Source organism: Cyprinus carpio, chromosome B7 (genome assembly GCF_018340385.1).
Source record: "Cyprinus carpio isolate SPL01 chromosome B7, ASM1834038v1, whole genome shotgun sequence".
In the NCBI taxonomy this organism is placed as follows: Eukaryota; Metazoa; Chordata; class Actinopteri; order Cypriniformes; family Cyprinidae; genus Cyprinus; species Cyprinus carpio.
Window position 1 is genome coordinate 42,535,116 of NC_056603.1, and position 16,536 is coordinate 42,551,651.

General features: G+C 35.2%; 1 protein-coding gene across 2 annotated transcripts in view; it reads right to left on the bottom strand.

The window, feature by feature from the left end:
- Positions 1-8,622, bottom strand: part of LOC109064382 (RAS guanyl-releasing protein 2-like) — a 32,119-nt gene extending 23,497 nt beyond the window's left edge. For both annotated transcript variants that reach the window (XM_042728758.1, XM_042728759.1), the window contains exon 1: positions 8,423-8,622. The gene's annotated coding sequence lies outside the window, so the exon portion shown is untranslated. The remainder of the gene's footprint in view (positions 1-8,422) is intronic.
- Between the last annotated feature and the right edge of the window lie 7,914 nt (positions 8,623-16,536).

Sequence of the window (16,536 nt, forward strand, 5' to 3'; positions counted from 1 at the left end):
ATTTCATTTTGTCTAATTGTATTTCATTTGAAAGCTCCATACGATTTTTCAAGATACATTTGGTCATGTGTAATGCATTAAAGGAATAGTTGAAAATGTCTTCACCCTCAGGGCATCAAAGATTAGGATGAGTTTGTTTCTTCATCAGATTTGGAGAAATGTAGCATTGCATCAGTGTCTCAGCAATGGATGCTCTGCAGTGAATGAGTCCATAATCCATCATTTTGTTTCTTCCAGTGAAAAAGTCCATCTCCTGTTGTCTCTCACATCGAAATCCAAACACATATTTGTTTAGAGCTGTTTTGGACTGTTTTGACTTGTAAACACTGCAGATTTCTCATTTTGACTACTTTTTTCACTGGAGAAGGCAATATAATGGATAGAGGACTTATATTTGAAGTTAAAAACGTCTTATTGATGGATGTCTATCTCGCAAGCACCCAGCTTTTCAATTCTTAAGATGTTAACTGATGGACTGGTGTGGATTATTGTGATGTTTTTATCAGCTGTTTGGGCTCTCGTTCTGACGGCACCCATTCACTGCAGAGCATCCATTGATGAGCAAGTGATGTAATGCTACATTTCTCCAAATATGATGAAGAAACAAACTCATCTACATCTTGGATGGCATGAGGATGAGTGCATTTTCAGCAAATGTTTATTTTTCAAGGCTTTGAAGACTGACACAGATGACTAGATTTGTAGAGTCTACTAGATCTCCATATGGTTTAGAAATGATTTCTCACATGCACAATGGTGCACAAGTGAACTGCATTAAGAACAACTCTGCAAACAGTATTTTTGCTGCTGTTCTCAGCATCACCAACTGCATACAATTATGCAACTTGCAAAGCAATATCTAGAATTCTTCCCAGAGCAGGACATACATGGTTAATAATTGTAATACATCAGCGATGTCTTTGCTCACAGCTGATTGGTCCAGTTTCTGTTTGTCATCTCTTACTCAGAATAAAACCAGCAGGTTAGCTGTGTTGCATTAGTAAGTAATGCAATAATATGAACTATCCATCTGCATTAAATAATAATAATAACAATAAAAGTTCATTAACCTAACTTTAGTGGTCTGCAATACATTGATCCATTTTATACAAGAGAAACCTACTAATAAAAATAAAAAAATACAGACCCTACTTGGGCTCACTCATTAACTTCTGTGGTTAAGCAATGTGTATGATTTTGTATTTCCTGAGGTTCAGAGATGGCCATGTCTTTTCTTGGCCACATGATCGCTGCTATATTTTCATGTTGGTTGCACCACATGACTTTTTCTTCCATCACAAAAACACCATCTTCTACTCACGTGTACATTTATCTCAAACTAATCCAGCATGGCTACAATTTTAATATTCACCACCACCCGCTTTGTAGCTTATTTTGGACAACAAACCATTTCTGTTTTTATATGTTACACATCTGAAATGGTAATGAAAGAATATGATGCATCATTCTCAATTACTAATCAATGCAAATAATAATGATATAGATTTATTTTACATTAAACAAGTAATGAGAGCTAAACTGATGGACTTATAATGTCAAGAATAATAGACAAGTGTGCACCATACAGTTCAATGCTAGTGCATTTCCAAACCATCAGACTTTCAATATCTGATTCCATGCTTCATTACAGTAACACGTTTCCTTTCCATATTATTATTGTTTCAAACGCTTGAACAAAAGTAGCTGTGTAGTAGTGAAAATGAGCTTGCTTTTTGTTTGCAGCTGTTCTGAACCACAGAGGAGGCCATTATGTTGCAGAAAATGACTTTTTTTGTAAATTGGTAGACTTGTTTGTTCGTGTGGATGTGCAGGTGTATTTATTATCTCTCACTCTCTGTAGTCTTTTTACAGGCACATCCTGCCAGTCTATATTAGATTTAGCTTGCATTAGTTGTAGAGTCGGTCCGAGCGTGTGTTAGTTTGGACAGAGACAGCTGGTATGCGGGTGGATTGTTATAGAGAACTTGGTAAAAAGTGGTCTACTTTGCCAAAAGTGCTCTTGACCCTTACGAGAATTATCAAGCGATGTTAGAACACAGACTTTACGTGGGAAGATAATCATGCATCAAAGCACTGCAATAAAAAAAACTTTTGACATTGAAATAAAAACATAAAGCCTTTGATGTAGTGGAGATAGAGATGGTGAAATAATTGTGAACAAGTATCGATTACAAGTATCTTCAGGAGAGCTTTAACTTCACTGTACAATTTTAAAGTTGTACATAGAACAAAGATTATTAGAGTATGTTTTACAAAAAAAAAAAAACTTTTCCTACTATCACATTAATACTATTATTTGTGCAATTTACTAGCAATTTCTGAGTAAAAAAAATTCTACATCCTTTTTATCAGTGCACTGGTTAAATTTTGATATGTTTTATACATATTTTTTCTTGTGTGTATTTTGTGTCGCATTGTTTCTTTTTGCTGTGTTTTGCCAATAAAGTTGTACAATGTTTTTTTTTTTTTTGTTTTTTTTTTTGCATGAGGATTTAAGAATTATATTCAATATATTCAAAATCACCAATAGTATATGTATGTCTGTATATGTGTGTGCATGTTTGTATGATGTTTTTTTTTTATTATTATATGAGGCCATTCTTATGCATCATATGCAGTAAGTGTTTGAGGAACCAAATTAGCCAGAGCTTAATTATTATGATTGGAATTTCTTGCATATGTCACTATGTAATCTCAACAACTTTCTGTTCAGCCTTTTTGCTCATCCCTAAAGTTGTGCTTTCACTAGTGGATCTGTAAATAAAATGGTAAGCAGATTTTTATAGTCCATTTCTATTGTATGTTGCGGCTTCACTTTATGGGGTTGTGACATTCTGAAATACACTTTGGCCACAAGTGGTCACGTGACATTGTTTAAGGCCCTCTGTGAGTGTGAGTGTGAGTGTGTGTGTGTGTGTGTGTGTGTGTGTGTGTGTGTGTGTGTGTGTGTGTGTGTGTGTGTGTGTGTGTGTGTGTGAAAGGGGGAGAGAAGGAAAGAAAGAGGGAATGTTCTCCGTTGGTTGTTCTATCTCAGTGCAGATGCTTCCTGTTGTGCTGAAAATGGAGCAGTTTGACAGCTTAACAAATGACGGAAGTTACCGTTTATGTGAGTATTTCACAAAGAATAAATGAGAAAAAGAGATATATTTCATGTGCTAATATTTATTCACACGTGGTGTTTTTTTTTTTTCATTTGTCACTGCACACAGCTGTGCTACAAAAGCTCACTCAAGTGCAGTTTTAAGTAAAGTCATGCCATCAAACCACACTAAAACTGAAACCGAGAGAGTCAGATCTTCTGCTCGTGCTTGCCGCTTCACTGAGGTTTCTGTAAAATTCTGGTGAACTGAACGAGCAGACAGGAAGACTTGTTTTTCGCTCTGTCCAGCTTCTGTCTTTCAGCAGCAACACAATGCAGCTTTATTAAACTAGAAATGCAAATGAGCAGAACACACTCCCATCCAAAACTGGCAATGAGAAACGCTCTTTGTGTGCGTGTCACTGCTCATATGCACATCTCTCACTCTTGTCCTAGTTGAAATTAAATGAAGATATCCCTAAAATGTTCACACAGTACACTTTATTAAATTCATAGACTTCCTGCTTACCCGAACTGACAGTAGAAAGGGTCATGCTGCGTTTCCTGTGTTTTTACAACGTTTCTGTCAGAGTCAGACAGCACTCTGTACAGCCTTATATTGTTGAGATTAGACATGCTGAGAGAAATATTTGCATGCCCGTGTATCTGCGAGTGATATGTATGAAGCTTTCTGTAGCAGCATGCAGACTGGTACTGCATCAGTTATTTGCTAATACTGTGGTGCGTCTGTGTGTGTGTTGCATGCATGCAAACGTCCGTATGCATGTGAGTGAGAGTTTGCATAACTGCGTCTCCTTGTAGACCTCATTTCCTGAGCATAGTCTGACAAAAGGTGATCCCCATAACAGACGCTTTAGAACAGAACACGAAATTCAGATTACATATTTTCACTTTCACACAGCAGTCATGTTTTCCTCCTGAGGTTACCAAGCAGTTGTCCTGCTTGTCTCCAACACTTTTGAAACTATGTACTGCAAATGAGAGTATAAATGTTATGTATAAATATTTAGAGGTGGGCGATGTGACCAAAATCCTATACACCTTATTTCTAAATGCAAAAGTAAGTTATTTCTTGTGAATGTGCGAGAAATCTGATTCATTTCCTGCACTACAGGTGAACAAGAAGTGCGCTTAATCATACTGAATGTGTACTTGTAGTGTACTTCATCTTAAAAGTATTATCTTAAAACTGTACTACTTGCAGATAATATATTAATGAAAAAAGATCACTTAAATGTACTTAAAGAAATACACTTTCATGTTTCTTAACACTCTTAAGTAAACTTTTAAATAACTAAATATATTAAAATAATGTTATCTTATTTTGATGTGTTGATTTACATACTAAAGCAAGTTATGTAAGCAATAAGGTACTCGAGGCGTGCTGTACAGTGAATTATTTTGTGCCTGTAATAACGCCCTTCAGCTGTGAATTATTCACAATACAGCATGCCTTTTTAAGTGGTTACCACACAATACAAATATGAAAACCAAAAATAAATGTATTGATATGTTACGTTTTTGAGGTTCATTCCTAAAATGTTGTCCTTCCACTAAAAAAAAAAAAAAAATTCTGACTATGGAGCTTAAATTAAAAGAGACATCAGGAACTGTTCTGAATGACTGTCATTTAATTATTTTTAACACCATATATGATATTTTCTCACACACATACACTAGAAGAAGGGCGTGGCCTCGAAATGAAAGGTGAATGATTCAACAATGCCAGCAGGGTACACTCATAATTCATTACATAAATAATGAACAGATGATTTAACTGAAATACATAATACATGAAGCAGTTATGACACTATATATGTTTGTAAAGGTGTTGCGCAGTGATACACAGAACTGTTGGGTGAAGCGGTCATAGCTGTGCTTTACCGTGAATAAAACACAGCACCTGACCAATCAGCATCAAGGACTGGACCTAACCATAATCAACATTACATCTACCGTAAACTGTATTTTACATGTACTAAACTGTAACTTCATTTTTACAAATGTGTAATTACAAATATATTAAAGTTTCAATAATAGAAATGACATTAAAATATATTTTAGTTTATTATAAGACACTAGCAGTAATTATAAAATTACATATAAAAATAAGTCACATGTACGTCAAAAATCCCTCTAATTGCATTTACTACAAATTTAAACTATAATACGTTTTCATTTAATTGCAATTAACATACAGTTAAGTGTCTGAAAACATTACGTTGTATTTGGACTTAAGTATAGATTATGTTAAAGTACAATATTTCTATAAACAGTACTTTTTTAAAAAAGTGTGTTAACGTAAACATCTTTACTTTAGTGACCCTGACAAACTGGAAGTTCACAGACAACTTTCTCCTGCGAAACATAACACGATTTCATCAGTCTTCCTGATGAGTCACGTCTTGAAAACCTCCTCTCTGCATATCTTTCTTCTAAAAAAAGCTCTGCGGCATTCCTTTTTTGAATTTTGAGATTAATCCAGCTTTCACCTCCAATATGCTGCTGTCTTCTGTGTCTGACTCCTACTGTAGTCCCACAGAGACAAATATGTGCGTGTTTCTCAATAGCAGGTTCATTTATACTGCATATTGCATGCCCAAAAAAATCCTTTTGTTACAAAATCATTCCTTTTAAGTCTTTATTAGTTTTTTTATAACTATAACTTTATTTTCTTCCATTGTCTCTGCTAGCGGTCGACCGATATATCACCAAGGCCGATATATCGGCCGATATTTGGGATTTTTAAAATATCGGCATCGGCCGATAAGTTTTTCTGCTTGGCCGATGTGTTCGAGACGGGACTTTTATTTTGACTGCGCTGAAAGCCTGCGCAAACAGTGCTCACATTCTCCCTCTCGTTCGCTGTCGTTGTTAACAGTTCTGTCTAATAATCAGACAGAACGGTTAAACAAAGGAATTAAAATGTATACAGAAAGTATTATAACGATTGCTTTTATATTATTAGTAATAGAAAAACAAACATTATAATCTGTTTTCCATCAGCATTAAGCAAATATGCATTTATATCATTTAAACAAATCTTTGAATGGCTAGTGAACATTTAATTTCACAATCCTTGCAAACTTATTCGAATCCAGCTGTGAGATCTTGTGAAGTGTGCATTTTTATCCGCATGATCGTTTGTTCTCTGTATGACAGTCAGTCTGTGTGAGTTGAATGCTTTAAACTTTAAACTCGTGATTTCAAATTATGCTGCGCTTCATGCATTTGCCCACTGTCCTATTCATGTCATTTTCTCTGTGTGCTGTATGTAAAATGAGTGTTACCTTGGCTTTATTTGAAAAATATGATTCCCAATGCACACAAACATCCCAGAATACTGAGTGCCCTGTTGGTCACAGTGTTTACTTCCTTTTTAAGGAAAATTACTTTGTCATCTAAAGTATAAGTATGTTTATTTTACACATTTATTTTTTAATCCATTGTCAAATGATTTCAAATTTCTTAAATATTAATTAAAATAAAATAAAGAATTATATCGGCTATTGGCCCCCCTGTTTCCAAGATATCGGTATGCTGTCAAAAAAACAATATCGGTTGACCACTAGTCTCTGCATCTCTTTGCTCGTTGATTTATTTGCTTCTCCGTGTCTAAGCTGTGGGATTGATTTTCCCCAGCTCAATATTTTATTTCTCTGTAGCTAAATAATCCTTGTTTATTGCTCTGTTTAGAGCTAGTAACTCATCAGACTGTTTATTCCAGCTCAGGCTTATTAGAAAATCATGCCTGTGCCAACATTTCTGCAACATGAATGCTTCCTAATTGCTTCTCGCATGTTAAGAATACGTTCAAAGTGAAATATCTATTGGGTGGCACCAAAAGCACATTCAGTTTCATCCAAAACAGATGAACGTGACTAAAGCAACGTTTTAATACGCTGGTTGTTGTACATATTGTGGCAGTTCAAAAATGAAATATCCAGGGAATGCCACTAAAAGGTTACTGCTCTTTCATTTTTAAAAACAATGTACACTCTTAAAAATAAAGGTGCTTCACAATGCCATAGAAGAACCTTTTTTTGTTTTTTGTCTAAATGGTTCCATAAACATCTGAAGAACCTTTCTGTTTCACAAAAGGTTCTTTTTGACGAAAGAATGTTCTTCAGATTCTAAAAAGGTAAGAAAGAGATGGTTCTTTGAATGATTGGTTTGTGGAACCAAAAATGGATCTTCTATGGCATCGCCGTGAAGAACCTTTCAAGCACCTTTATTTTTAAGCGTGTACCTTCACTAAACCTGCCACAAACCTGACAATAGTGTTAACAAGAGCAAGCCTGGGATAAAAAACACAGTTTCTCAAGCAAACATGCCATTCCAGCGTGCTTCTACAAGTCACTGAAATGTTTTATTGTGACTCATGTTTTGCGGGTGCAACACTGTAACGGGTGTGCTTCCAAGCAAGTTTACTACACCATTAAAGTCAAACATATGTGAAACAAACATCACAATGCATTCGTTTACAAATCATGCGCAATGGTAACAGTGTTTAGAGGTCATAAACAGGGTGCGAATTATGGGGCTGGGGGTTTTACTTGTAAATAAATATGAAGATATATTTCTATAGCTCTGATTGATTTTAAATTGTAATTTTTGCAGCCTCTGAAATGGGTCGATATCACTTGACTAGTTAAAGAAGATACCTTACTCATTCAGTGACAAGAATTTACAGCATGTATGATAAAGTTTGACCTCTTTAACTTAAAGCTGTTAAACTGAATGTACGAAGCAAACTGCAAACTAGGTTTATCTGCCAATCAGATGTGCATGAATAGAAACAGCACGCTCCCGGCGAGTTTTCTTTCAGAATCATCAATGATCTATATCTACCCCCCTGATGGACACTGTGTAATCCACACTAACACAGACTACATAACATAGACTTCACAGGAAAACAGTTGTACGGTTAATGCTTAAATAAAAAGCATACTTGTTTGAAATAATGATGAAGGTGAGTAAATGATGACTGGATTTTTGGGAGGGTGAACATTCCTTTAAGATCAAAACGGCTTAGAGAAGCTTTCAAAACCGATTTGTCAGCATCGCACCACGTTGGGTGTAAAAAAAGAGGCGAGCTAACGGAAAATACACAAACGCACACTAACAGAAGTGTCAGTATGTAACTAAAATAACCTCATAGCGTGAGAAGAGCCTCTCCCTCTCTTTCTCTCTGAGATAAACGCGCCTGTGTGCTTATATATCTGCTTTTGCATAATGCGTAATAACAGAAACGAGTTCAGACCCCCCAAACAGCCAATCAGACTGCCAGCGCTCGCTCACCTTGATGATTCAGATCTGGATCCGCAGCACATCTGTCCACATCGCTCGCGTCCTTGAAAGTTTGGAGATCCGAACGCAGCGCTCAGTGAATGATGATGAGGGTATGAGAATGTGTTCACTGTGTGATGAACACAAACAGCGTCCTCTGCGTACTGCTCCTCATCACTCTGTGTCTTCCTCTTCGATCCCCCAGGGCTGAGAGCTGAAAGGCGCGTGAAGGAACCTCTCTGCTGATTCTGGAGCTGAAGGCGTGTGAAGGCGGTCCATTAGTGGCACTAGAGAGAGATCGACACGCTGCGCATAAAGGCGGAGACCCGGCAGCACACTAAGATTTTGGACGCGCTGTCTCACCTGTTGACTGTTCTTGATGAAATCTCGCCCTCTACCGTCGAAGGTTTGTCACACACACAGTATTGTGAAATATTTGTACTATTTAAAATAACTGTTTTCTATTTGAATATATTTTAAAATCTAATTTATTCCTGTGATTTCAAAGCTGAATATTTAGCATCATTACCCCAGTCACATGATCCTAATATTCTGATTTGCTGTATAATGTAAATATATATATATATATATATATATATATACACATACAGGTGCTGGTCGTATAATTAGAATATCATCATATCATCAAAAAGTTGATTTATTTCACTAATTCCATTCAAAAAGTGAAACTTGTATATTATATTTATTCATTACACACAGACTGATATATTTCAAATGTTTATTTCTTTTAATTTTGATGTTTATAACTGACAACTAAGGAAAATCCAAAATTCAGTATCTCAGAAAATTAGAACATAAATTAAGACCAATACTAAGAAATGATTTTTAGAAATATTGGCCAACTAAAAAGTATAAAAATGAAAAGTATGAGCATGTACAGCACTCAATACTTAGTTGGGGCTCCTTTTGCCTGAATTACTGCAGCAATGTGGCGTGGCATGGAGTCGATCAGTCTGTGGCACTGCTCAGGTGTTATGAGAGCCCAGGTTGCTCTGATAGTTGCCTTCAGCTCTTCTGCATTCTTGGGTCTGGCATATCGCATCTTCCTCTTCACAATACCCCATAGATTTTCTATGGGGTTAAGGTCAGGCGAGTTTACTGGCCAATTAAGAACAGGGATACCATGGTCCTTAAACCAGGTACTGGTAGCTTTGGCAGGTGCCAAGTCCTGTTGGAAAATGAAATCTGCATCTTCATAAAGTTGGTCAGCAGCAGGAAGTATGAAATGCTCTAAAACTTCCTGGTATACGGCTTTGTTGACCTTGGACCTCAGAAAACACAGTGGACCAACACCAGCAGATGACATGGCACCGCAAACCATCACTGACTGTGGAAACTTTACACTGGACCTCAAGCAGCGTGGATTGTGTGCCTCTCCTCTCTTCCTCCAGACTCTGGGACCCTGATTTCCAAAGGAAATGCAAAATCTACTCTTATCAGAGAACATAACTTTGGACCACTCAGCAGCAGTCCAGTCCTTTTTGAAGCGAGACGCTTCTGATGCTGTCTGTTGTTCAAGAGTGGCTTGACACAAGGAATGCGACAGCTGAAACCCATGTCTTGCATATGTCTTTCTTGCCCTCCTTGTGCAAGGTGTCATTGGTGTCTTTTGGACAACTGTCAATTCAGCAGTCTTCCCCATGATTGTGTAGCCTACAGAACTAGACTGAGAGACAATTTAAAGGTCTTTGCAGGTGTTTTGAGTTAATTAGCTGATTAGAGTGTGGCACCAGGTGTCTTCAATATTGAACCTTTTCACAATATTCTAATTTTCTGAGATATTGAATTTGGGATTTTCCTTAGTTGTCAGTTATAATCATCAAAATTAAAAGAAATGTACATTTAAAATATATCAGTCTGTGTGTAATGAATGAATATAACATACAAGTTTAACTTTTTGAATGTAATTAGTGAAATAAATCAACTTTTTGATGATATTCTAATTATATGGCCAGCACCTGTATGTGTGCCATTGACACCTTGCACAAGGAGGGCAAGACACAAAAGGTCATTGCAAAAGAGGCTGGCTGTTCACAGAGCTCTGTGTCCAAGCACATTAATAGAGAGGTGAAGGGAAGGAAAAGATGTGATAGAAAAAAGTGTACAATCAATAGGGATAACCGCACCCTGGAGAGGATTGTGAAACAAAACCCATTCAAAAATGTGGGGGAGATTCACAAAGAGTGGACTGCAGCTGGAGTCAGTGCTTCAAGAACCACTATGCACAGACGTATGCAAGACGTGGGTTTCAGCTGTCGCATTCCTTGTGTCAAGCCACTCTTGAACAACAGACAGCATCAGAAGCGTCTCGCCTGGGCTAAAGACAAAACGGACTGGACTGCTGAGTGGTCCAAAGTTATGTTCTCTGATGAAAGTAAATTTTGTTTTTCATTTGTAAATAGTGGTCCCAGAGTCTGGAGGAAGAGAGGAGAGGCACACAATCCACGTTGCTTGAGGTCCAGTGTAAAGTTTCCACAGTCAGTGATGGTTTGGGGTGCCATGCCATCTGCTGGTGTTGGTCCACTGTGTTTTCTGAGGTTCAAGGTCAACGCAGCCGTATACCAGGAAGTTTTAGAGCACTTCATGCTTCCTGCTGCTGACCAACTTTATGGAGATGCAGATTTCATTAACCTCCACACAGTGCCAAAGCTACCAGTACCTGGTATCCCTGTTCTTAATTGGCCAGCAAACTCGCCTGACCTTAACCCCATAGAAAATCTATGGCGTATTGTGAAGAGGAAGATGCGATATGCCAGACCCAAGAATGCAGAAGAGCTGAAGGCCATTATCAGAGCAACCTGGGCTCTCATAACACCTGAGCAGTGCCACAGACTGATTGACTCTATGCCACGCCACATTGCTGCAGTAATTCAGACAAAAGGAGCCCCAACTAAGTATTGAGTGCTGTACATGCTCATACTTTTCATGTTCATACTTTTCAGTTGGCCAAGATTTCTAAAAATTCTTTCTTTGTATTGGTCTTAAGAATTATTCTAAATTTTCTGAGATACTGAATTTGGGATTTTCCTTAGTTGTCAGTTATAATCATCAAAATTAAAATAAATAAACATTTGAAATATATCAGTCTGTGTAATGAATGAATATAATATACAATTTTCACTTTTTGAATGGAATTAGTGAAATAAATCAACTTTTTGATGATATTCTTATTATATGACCAGCACCATATATATAGTGATTCCAACCTTTTGAATGGTATATTGTGTATAATGTTACAGAAGCTTTTTATTTCAGATAAATGCTGATCTTTGGATCTTTTTATTCATCAAAGAATCCTGAAAAAAAGTACTCAGCTGTTTTAAATATTGATAATAATAATAATAACAATAAAATGTTTCTTGAATAGCAAATCAGCATATTAGAGTGATTTCTGAAGGATCATGTGACACTGAAGACTGGAGTAATGATGCTGAAAATTCAGCTTTGATCACAGAAATAAATTACATCTTAACATAGATTCACACAGAAAGCAGTTATTTTAAATAGTAAAAATATTTCACAATATTACTACTTTTGCTGTATTTTTGGGTCAAATAAATGCAGGCTTGGTGAGCAAAAGAGACTTCTCTAAAAAACATTAAAAATCTTCCTGTTCAAAAACTTTTGACTGGTAGTGAATGTGTTCATAAAATCTGGCCACAAAACAAAACATCACCAATAAAGTAAATCACATTATACTAAAATAATACAATAAAGATGCATACTAAAATAATCAAAATGTAACAAATATATTGCAAAAATCAAAAACCAAATCAGCTGCATACACTTTTAAGAACAATCTGATCTAACACTGTAGTGGTGGGGGGGGGGGGGGGGTTAACCACAAAAATGCCTCAGCGCTCTCTTTGCTTTGGCTGACGCAGCTGTTAAACCCTCTAATGCAAGAAGAACCTGCTCAGTCTCGTCTCTTATTTGGTCCATCATGTCTTAAAGCATGCCTATCAGAAAAATCACATAAAGGACTGATGCAGTGTATAATTTGTTTTGAAGGATCTAATTGCTGAGAGCTGAATGAGTTTTGATGGCAACCGGTGTATGCAGCTACAACAAGTCAGCAAACATCGGATCAGTGTCATGCTTTTAGCTGTGTTTTAAGTTTAAATGCATAAAAAAGTTCAATTTAATCATATAAGTTTTCATTAGGCTTTTCCCCCAGTTACTTCATAATGGATTATCATTCTCAAATTTAACTTTTTTTTTTGTTTATACATTACTTATATTGCTAAACTTTATTTATTTTATTTTATTTTTTAGGCTTGTGATTAGTGCTGTGCTATTAGCATGGGTTGACAATACAGGGCTCTTACGTTTGTCTTACCTAACATACTTTAAGCCACTAGTCACATAAAAAGTGAGTAACTCTTGGAAGTTATTAAAACAGCTTCTGTAGCAATTGCATAATGACCAAGTCAGAAGATATTTGTCACTGCACTCACTTTAGAACAGTTACTGCTCATTGGTGGAACAACAGGCTCAAAAACCCTTCAGCATTGGAGAAACTCTTTTAAATATCAAACATTACTGAACATTAAACATTAACTGGTATTTCCCTTTACTCAAAAAAACACAAAATAACACTTCATTTCAACATTTACTCTAAGCATGTTAGGAACTAAAAATCTACAGCCCAATTTCAATTACTGCTAAAATTGGTAGCTCCAACTCAAAAGCAAATTACGCAAAGGACCCCAGACATCTGCCAAAATGTGTGTCTGCATGAGTTCAGCAGACTGCAAAACTTAAGGCAGTTAATCATAAGCTCTCACTGTAAAAATCAGATCTTTGCTGCTTGTTAAAATTACTTAATTACAAGAAAATTTTATCTCTGCTTAATTTAACTGTTTAATCTATTTTAACAGGGTGGCACTAATGCAGAGGTGTAAAAAGAACTCAAAAAATTTTACTCAATTGAAAGTAAAAGTATCTGGCCAAAGACATACTTGAGTAAAAGTAAAAAGTACAACTTCAAATTGTACTCAAGTATTAAAAAAGTAGAAGTACTTTTTTTCTGACAGACATACAGAAGTTTGGTTAAAGGGAGAATGCGAAACAAAATGCAATGGCAAACGTCAAACACATATATTTAGTGCTTATCACAGTGGGGGAAAAATACAGGGAAAGGGATTAAATGGAAACTTAAAACTTAAAAATGGAAAATTTAAACTTGACCGTCACATTCACGTTGTGTGGTTTCTGAAGCGCTCCTGTCCCCTTGGATTATAGGGACTAAAAATCATTGCTTGTGTTCATCTGAAGAAAGAAAGTGATAACATCTGGGACGACATGAGGGTGAGTCAATGATGAGAGAATTTTTTTTAAACATTTCTGGGTGAACTATCGCTATGTAGAGCAAGATGTGATGCAGAGGCCAGAAACACCTTCCAGACAGAATAGAAGTACGTGTTGAATTAATGAGGAGAGTCATGGAAATAAAACACACTACAGGCCACTTTTTGTGTTTTCTATGTTATTTGAGTTGGATGAGTGTTTCTTTGCTGAATCTCTGAAAGAAATGTTTTTCTATCATTTATTATTCCAGACAGTCTTTAAATATGTTCTTTTTGACTTTCACAAATCATTTTGTTTATTTTTCCTTCCTTACTTTATAAACAAACACAGTTTTTGTATTTCTACATCAGTTTTACACAAATGGGTCAAAAATGACCCGTATTCATGCCTGAGTGATTCTTTGCTGAATCTTTAAAAGAAATGCATTTTATCATTAACTATTCCAGGTATTCATGAAATATATATATATATATATATATATATATATATATATATATATATATATATATATATATATATTCTCCCAAAAATCATAATGTTTATTTTTATTTTCTTCACTTTATAAAAAACAAAGTTTTTGTATATAATAATTTTACACAAATTGGTTAAAAATATAGAAACCTTTGATATTTGCTTCTTTTTTGCAATAAGGAACATATTTACTTCAGAAAACGATTCACCTGCCCCACATTTCACAACTCAACATGACTGCTTTTGTATAATTGATGCATTTAGTCAAATTTGATAATTTATTACCACAGAATATATTTGATACACTGTGGAAAATAAATGGACATAATATTTGAAGGTTACGTTGACCTTGAAATCTATTATTAGTGAGACAGAGAAACATGTCCAATACTATTAGCTAGCTAGTTGTTGATATATTCTATTTTAGCTAGCTAATGTTAGCTAGGTCAACAAAATAAAAGTCAAAATAATATGTTACTATATACAAGTATATTTCATTGCTGTCAGGCAGAAAAATCGTATCTCCACATTTCAACATTTTTATTTTTGTCATAAATCAATACTATTGGTCACTCTTTATGTCCATCAGTGTTCCTGAAAAGTAATGTATGTGGACATACAAAGTTTCTGACAGCGACGATATATAATCAGAATATACATGATCAACTGCTTGTTGTGCACTCTTTATCTAGAGTGTTAGTTATCTGATCCCAGACACTTTAGAAGATTAAGATCTAAGATGTTTGGAGAGATGCTGCATAATGAGGAAGATCGGGCAATTCTTAGTCCTGATTCAGAGTCTGAAATATCTGATGTGTGGTCATTGTAAAAATATATTTTGAATATTCATGGATCATGGAATTTTTAGATCAGGGAATATTAAATGCTGAAATAAACTGATGTCAAAAGATAAAAAAAAAAAAAAAAGCCCAGCGAAGTATGAAATAACATAGGAAATGAATACGGGTCATTTTAGACCCATGTTGTGCATTGAAAGGGGTTTTCATAGCTTGTGCATCAAATGGTTAAGTACAGTAATCAAGTAAAATTACTTAAGTATTTTACACCACTGCACTAATGCTGATTCACAGGCTAAGTATCTACCCTAAACGTGCATTTGGGTCCATACTCCCTCAAAACAGGTCAATCCATCTAGTAATATTTATAGCCACCAGATGACACTGTTGCCAACACTTTGAAGTCTTTCCCAGCAGCACACTCAGAGCAGCTGAGCTACTGTACCTGAGGTATAATAGGATACAAAGCAGTGTTTGAATAACTGAGAATCCAAAAGACCCCTGAACAACAAAAAGGAAAAATGCTATACCCCTTATGAAAATTAACCATGGTTTTACTACAAAAAAAAAAAAATAAAAAAATTAAAACAAAAACATGGTTACTATAGTTAAACTTTAGTAACCACAAAATAACTATGGTTTATTTTCATAAGGGTATTTGAAAGCTAATTAGCTATTGCACCATAGCATGTTTCTGGTGTACACTACAGCTGCTGTGATGCATGATAATATTATATATGTATCACTGTATCTAGGCTTGCATTTTCTGTTTCTGTGTTCTCTCCTAGCACTGTAGGAAAAATAATACAAAAAATAATCCACAGTAAGGTACAAACAAGTCAAATGAGTATGATAACATATGAGATTAAACAGTGTATATAATTCATTCATTTTCTGACGTGATACTGTCCAACAGCGACACCTGCCAAGTCACGAGAGAGCCTCTAAACTGCTGTAAATTAAAAACAAAGGAAACGACTCGCAAATGTATTGTACGCAGATATCACTGCTTTCTGTCCGATCAAAATGTTAATGACCTGAAATGTGATTTAGAGGTTTTAGTGAGCAGTTGCACTGAGCTTATATATTTATATATAAATGCATCACTTTGTTTCAGGGGTATCACTGTGTTAACTAGAACTTTTTAAAACATTGAAATACAGCGGAAATAAAATAGGTAAAAAAAATAAAATAAAATAGATATTAGATGAAAAATGTAAACTAAATGTAAATCATTGTTTTTTAAAGTTTAAATTAAAAATACAAAAATTTCTAAGTAGAAATAAATAAAAACTAAAACTGACATAAAATAAATTAAACCTTAATAGTAGTATTTTTTTAAACAAAAAAGGAAAACACAAAATTGGAAGCATTATATATATATATATATATATGACAATAAAAACTCACTTAAAATACTTTTAAAATAATACTAAAATAGCACTGGCATATTTACATTAACACTATTGACTGTTTTTTTATAATGTAAGAAATGTGCTTTAATTGATCATTTATTTTACATTTAAA